We start from the raw sequence: 7,753 nt of genomic DNA, 5'->3' as shown, positions 1-7,753 counted from the left end.
ATAAGTGATAAGGAAGGAAAATTATGGATACTTGGTTATTCTCTTCTTCTTCTCTTGGTTCGTGCTTTCTTGGAAATTAAGGTGAGTTTCTTTTAAGTGTTGATTGTATTAAATATGGGTTTGTATTAAAGCTTTAAGTGATAGAGAAGATTAAGGAAGCTTGTTAATGAAGAAAAACTAAGTTAATAAGGATTTATCATGAAATGAATAAAATGGTTTGTTGTTTAATTCTAAAGGTATAATTGACTTGTCAAAGTCCTAGCTAAGAGATTTGAGGTGTTAGAACTAAATAATAACATGTTTGTTGAAATGAAATGATTTTTAGTTTCAAGGATATTATTGAGAAATTTGGATGTTATAAGAGGATTAGTGAAGATAAGTGATTAGTATGAGTATTAGTGAGTTTGAGGAGATGATTAGAGTTAAAAGTAAAATATTTAGAGGGTTTTTGGGTCAAATTCGAAGTGAAGAATTGAAAATATGGGCACGATTATCGGTACTATAAGAATAGTACTGATACTTCAAGGCTTAAACAATTAAAAATTAAGGATCAGTATCGGTACTGATTGTTAGGGTATCGATACTGCAAGGGAAGTATCGATACCAAGAAAAGGGTATCGATACCATTTTGAAGTTATGAAAAAATGGTATCGATACCAAAGGGAGGTATCGATACCAACCAAGGGAAGTATCAGTACTGTTGAAGGAGTACTGATACTACTAAATATGAAATGAGAGATTTTGAATTTCTTGTTGATTAAGTTTTTATGATTAAGGATAAATGATTTAATATTTATTTTGATTGTTTTGTGTAGTCTGTGATCAAAATCAACGTTCGGACTACTCATATTACAAGTTTTGAACATTAGAGTAAAGACCTTAGTAAGGTAAAGGTGAGTGCAATCAAATTGTTATATATTGGATTGGAGGATGGCTTGCGATGAGCCAACTTCAAAGTTTTCTATCGAAAACTAGTTTCAATTCTTTTATGCAATATTTTATGATATTTATTCAATTATATGTTAAACTAAGTTTTATGATCTATTGTTTTGAAAATGAAATGTGATATATGATTTCGAAATGCCTACATGTAAATTATCTACGAGAATGCTATATATGACATAATATACACTTTAAATGATGAAATTTAATATAATTATTAGTGAAAGCCCAAGGTGTATATGTGAGAATTAGGGGTATAGTGGGCATGCCAAGAGTCGAGGGTTCTACGCGATCATTCGGGATAATCTATGTGATCCTTCGGGATACTCCTACGTGGTCCTTAGGGACAAATTCTACACAATCCTCAGGTATCCTAAATTCTCAGTGTTATACATTGGGCTAAGTGAATAAAGTTATAAGCTGAATAAAGTTATAAGCTGAATAAAGAAATGAGTTATTGAATTTTTAGAAACCAAATTTCATTCAATCAGGAAAGGTTTTATATATTAATTTGAAAAGATATTTTTAAAATTTGATGCTACTTATTGCCTCACAAAGTCATAGACTTAGTGTGTGGATTGTTTCTCACGTAGGTTCAAAGAGATCCGAGGAGTGAAGAATAGGAGATGACAACATAAGTAGTGAAGATCAGATCAGAATCATTTGAGATAGTAGGTTATTACATTTTGTTCATTTTGTTGGCATGTATACTTGCTTTAAATGAAAATGCTCTGATCAAGTTTTTGTAAATGTAAATTTTATGGTGTTTATGTAAATGAAGAATTATACTTTTGTAGTAAATTTCAAAGTTGTACCCTTTATCATTTATAAAAATATTCTACTGTTTAAAAGGAAATTTATTGTCAAATATTTGTTTAAAAGTCAAAGATTTGAAAAATCAATGTAGCACCTTGAATTTGTATTCGGGTCGAATACGGGTTGGGGTGTTACATTTCAAATCAAAAAATTCTTTTTCTAAATCATTGATTTTGACTTTTAAAAGCTCTAAGTTATTTTTCAAAATTTCATTTTGATTTTCATAATCAACTTTTGCTTTCAAAACCAAATCATTTTCAACTTTAAGTTTTGAAATTATTTTCTTATGTTTGGAATTCATGGTCTCAAATTCAAATACAACTCTAATAAGCATCTTGTAACTCATCAAAAGAATATGAATTTAATTCATTTGAGTTAGAACATACCATTGAATCTTCTTGGATGGTCACGACGCATAAGTTGGCCACTTCATCTTCATCATTGGAGTCATCTTCATCGCTCCAAGCTACCACAAATGCCTTTTTCTTGCTTGATCTTTTTTTCTTTAGGAGAGGGACATTCATACTTGACATGCCCCGTTCTTTGACAATTGAAGCACACCGGGGGACTCTTCTTTTTTCTCGATTCATGTTTCACTTCCTTAGAAGTCATGAATCTCTTGAATCTTTTGAAGAGCTTGGCCATCTCTTCTTCTTCATTATTGTATTCATCCACCTCTTCATTTCAATCTTGATAGCTCTCATTGGTGAACTTGAAGACAGTGACTACCTCCTTCTTTTTCTTGTTTTGTTTCTCTTTATCTTCTTCCTCTTCATTCATCATCAACTCATGAGTGAAAGAGAACCAATTAGTTTGTTGAGAGTGAGAGACTTTAAGTTTTTAGTTTTGATAATCATAATCTTCTTTGATTGCCAAGACTTTGGAAGAAAGTAGATCATCTTCTTCACAAGCTTCTCATTAGGGATTACTTCTCGAAATCCCTTGAGATCGTTGACAATCACGGAAAATCTATTCGTCATAGCTTTGATGTCTTCATCGGGTTTCATCTTGAAATTCTCATAGCTATGGTTGAGAAGGCTTATCTTAGTTTCCCTCACTTTATCGGTTCCTTTAAGAGTGACTTGGAGCTTATCTCATATCTCATTGGCATTGGAACAAGATGAGACTCTTCCATATTCATCCGAGCCTAATGCAAAAAAGAGGATGTGCATAGCCTTAGCATTGAGTTAAACTTCTTCTTCTCTCCATCACTCCAATAATCCATCTCATCGGGTGGAGTGGAGTAACCCTTCATGATTGAGTTTCAAGCTCCTAGATCATTTGCTTGAATGAAGAGCATTATCTTATTCTTCCAAAATCTATTTACTCCATTGAAGTAGGGTGGCTTGTTGATCGGTTGAGAATCTTCTATGTAATAAGCATCGGATGTTGAAGTCATCTCTTTGTCGGTTGCATCGGGAATCAGTAGAGCTTCTTCGAAGATTGTCTCAAGGATGTGAATCCTTCTAACGAGTCAAGCTCTGATACCAATTGCTGGGATTTTTTAAGCTCAATTTAACCAACCAAAAAAATGCACAAGGGGTGAATTGGCAAAAACTTGTTTAGGGAGTAACATTTATAGTGATTCGACTTCTCAACTAAGTCAACATCCACTACCTTAGCAACACATCACTAATGATTTTCTAACAAATTCACTAATGTGTTCTTTCTTTTTACATGATCAAGAGATAACATTTACTCTCCCTAGTTTTTCAATGGATAAACTAGAACCAAACCTCTTTTTACAAAAGAAAATAAATGTAAACAAGAAAACCTTGACAAGGTAGGTGTTTACAAAATAAAGCTCACAAGAACAAAATATTTACAAGAGAAAGTAAAATAGGAATGAAAAAATTTCTCTTGTGTTTGATTGGTTGGATAGGTGTTATAACTCTTCTTCAAGTGTCTTGAACTTGTATTTATATGTTGGAATGATTTGTGGCCATTTCTAGCCTTTGGGAATCTTTTAGAGCCATTGGGGATGTTTTTCTCTACAAAAAAAAACTTCCCAGAACAGAGGGTATCAGTAATCCTATGGGGAATATCACTACTTCCTTTATATTTTTAAATAAAACTAGTCGTTAGGCATGACGGTACCGATACTAAGCCTCATGGTATTGATACTACTATGTGAAGTAGTATCGGTACCCCTTTGGGTATAGGTACTATTTTTGCATTCTGGAATTTGAGCAATGTTGGTAGTATCGATACTACCTAGTGAGTATCGATACTTCCCTTACCTTTGGTATCGGTACTATATGAACAATATATGTATTATTCATGAGGTATCGATACTATAAGAACAATATCGGTACTGTTTGTCAAGAAAAACATTTTGTGCTTAATTCCAAGTTAAATGCACTTTGAATTATTTTTGAAAACTTTGAATAAATTCAATTCAAGTCCAAAAACATTTCGCCTTAATTGTTATATCAAAATACAGTTCAACAGTCTTTATTAAGGTAATTTCAATAATGAATTCATTTATAAATAAATTTTTTGAGTATATAATGAAATATATTTTTTATATTAAATAGGTGGTAATCAATAAGGAAAAAGCATCGTGATATCCCTGATGAATTAGAAGATACTCTATTACTCATTGATTAAAAAATTGATTTAGAGGTATGTTTTTATATCGTTATATAATTAAAATATTATTTTGATAATAAATATATATTTTTGTTTTAGTTCAAATAGGCTCCCTATTCGACCAATGAAATAAGGGCTTGCATCCCACCTAACTTGAGTGGACTATTAGATGTATAGGTGGTGGTTGTGCCTCTTGTATGTATGATATTGTTGAGTGGCATCCAATTAATTGTGTGCTTCGTCAATTTGGTTTTACATAATATTCCTAAAGCATTCATCAATCTCAACAATATCCATAGTATTGATAGAAGAGGCAAAAAGAGGTTAATTGGGCGGTGAAGCATAGAGACTAGATAATGATGTGTAAGGATCGGTATCAACGCATGCCCCCTCAACAATATATGCATGAAACTGGTTCTTCGGTTACGAACGATTATATTGAGTGGTTCAACGGAAATGGGAAGTCGTTCATATTTCCTGAGGGCATATATATTGGAATAGAGTTCACATCCAAAAATGAAGTAATGATTGCAATTAAGAATTACAATATTCGTAATTCAGTTCACTCTAGAGTTAATCGATCAACCACAAAAAATATGTCTACTGCTGTGTCCAACGTGATAACATATATAATTGGATGGTTCGTGTATCAAAGAGGAAGAAGAAAATAAAAATTGGAACTAACAAGATACAACGGTTCTCACACATGTTGTGCAAGAAGGATCAACCATGACCATCCAAACTTGGACTCCAACATTATTTTCGAAGCCATCATGCCCATGGTCAAAGCAAGCTCTCACATAGATATTGCAGTGCTCATTTCTACTATACAATCTCAATATGGGTACACTATCTCTTACAGAAAAGCATGGAAGGTAAAACAGAATGTCATTATAAAACTACACGACGAGTGAGATTTATCTTACAACAAGCTACTCAATTGGTTTAAATTAATCCAAAGACTGAATCCTAAGACTATTTTTAGTTCGAAACTCAACATGCATATGAATGTTCTTCGAGATTGTTTCCAATTCTACGTGTTTTTGGACTTACCCACAGTGCATTAATGTGGGGAAATACTATAAACTGGTGATCCAAATTGTTGGTATATTCTTGTATGGAAAATACAAACAAGTTTTATTATTGGTAGTTATCCAAGATGGTAAATGTAACATTCTTCAGTTGCTTTTGTCCTTGTTGAAGAAGAAGATACAAAGTCTTTGGCTTTTTTCCTGAAAATTTTATGGTTACATGTTGTCACGAGGGAATGCATTTGCATCATTTTAGATCGATTAGCTGGTATCAAAACAACAATGAACTCTTTGGGTCCAATATGGAAATCCCCACATGTCCAACATCATTATTGTATTCGACATATTATTGCAAACTACCATAGAAAATATAAGAAAAATGATGAACGTCAATTACTTATATGCATGGGTGTTACTTTTTTCAATTTCATTTCTCAGTCATTTTCATTTTATTTATTTCTAACTCACACTAACTAGTACATATGGCTTACGTTACGAACTCTTACCTCAAAGGTTTGGGTTTATGCTTCAAGAGTTGTAAGGAAAAAAATGAGAAATAAAACAATTACATTAGAGACATCAAAAAAGAAATGTGGAAAAATGTATACAATGGTGAATATCAATATGGTCATATGACTACCAACTTGGATGAGGCTATCAATTCAACCTTAAAGGGGTGCGTCATTTACCTATAACTGCTTTGGTTAAAATGACTTATTTTCGTTTTGTTAATCTTAGGGACAAACTCTTACTTGGATACTAAACGACCATGTTTATCACCTAAGATAAATAACATATCTACATAAAAAACGTTGCAGCATCAAATGGAATGTTGGTAACAAATATTTTTAACACTTGTGAATTATTTTGTGTCATAGAAATGCCATGACATCTTCAAGGGATTGAATCTAAATCTTTCAGAGTTAATATACAAGAAAGGTTGTGTGATTGTGAGTTTTTTCAAGCTCTGAAATATCTGTGCTTCCATATCATAGCAGCTTGCTCACATTCTCATTTAGACTATAAAAGTTACGTTGATCCCGTATACCAACTTTCACAAGTATCCAAGGTATATGAATTTGAGTTTCCCCTATATGTAATTGTTGAAAACATTTTGATGTTTCGATATAACAAATTAAATTAAAAGAATTTTAATTTTGAAAAATATTTTTCTAAGCATATTCGATATATTAAATCGAATATCAAAATATTACTCAAAGTATTTCAAAGTTCATTTTAAATCCTTAGTCAAGTGTAAAATTAAGTTTTAATCTTAAAATAATTTCAAAACGATTTTACAAAATATTTCGAACCATTTCAAAGCCAAAAATTCCAGATTGCTCAGAGGGAACAGATTCCCCCCAAGGGGGTACCGATTCCCCCCTGAATGGTTTGACTCTGAGAATTCCAGTATGCTCGGAGGGAACCGATTCCACCCAAGGGTACCGATTCCCCCCACTGTTCAACGGTCGAAATATTTGAATTTTACACTTAGGGAACCGATTCCCTATGAATGGGTACCAATTCCCCCCACGCTCCAAGCAGAAATATTAATTGTTTTCACACTTAAACGACTATAATAACTTCATTAATGATCCCCAACATTCAGAAGTGATTCAAGGTGTATTTAAGCAAGCTTAGAAGCCATTGATCAACAACAAGAAACATCAAGCAACTAGAATCAAGAGAGAATCAAAGAGAAAGCATCAAACCTCAAGTTTGAGCATTTCAAGCCTATCTTTCATTCAATATTCATTTTTCTTTCAAGAACACTTATTGTGCTCAATTGTATTCATTATTGAGTGTTCTTTTCTTTGTTCTAGAATTGTGCAAACAATCTACCTTGTGAGGATTTCCTTGTAAGTTTGCAAATTTGTATTGTTCTCTTTGGGAGAGAGTGTTCTCAAGAATTTGGGGTATAATTCTTGAGGGTTTATAAGGTTACTCTTTGTCCTCAAAAGAAAGACAAATTAGTGAATTTATGGAAAATCCTTAGTGTGGATAGCTAAGGTAGTGGACGTAGACTTTGGTTGAGAAAGTCAAACCACTCTAAATCGTTGTGCAAATTTCTTTCAAATTTCTGCAAAAACTTCCACCAAAATTTTAATTGCTAATTCACCCCCCTCTTGGCCATATTCATCAATTGATTAACTCAACAATTGGCATCAGAGCCTAACTCATTTGAAGGTTTAATCGCCTCTTGAGTCGATTCGGGAAGAGTTAAATCGATAATCAAAGTCATCAATGGTCTCTACTTCAAACTTTGACTCCGGTCTCGATTCGATGCCCGTCAACAAGCCTCCTTTCTTCAATTGGGCTAACTATGCCTATTGGAAAAATAGGATGATGTACTTCATTCAAGCAAGTGACAT

Source organism: Hibiscus syriacus, unplaced genomic scaffold (assembly GCF_006381635.1).
Source record: "Hibiscus syriacus cultivar Baekdansim isolate YM2019G1 unplaced genomic scaffold, ASM638163v2 tig00110174_pilon, whole genome shotgun sequence".
Classification (NCBI taxonomy): domain Eukaryota; kingdom Viridiplantae; phylum Streptophyta; class Magnoliopsida; order Malvales; family Malvaceae; genus Hibiscus; species Hibiscus syriacus.
This window is presented reverse-complemented; position numbering follows the sequence as displayed.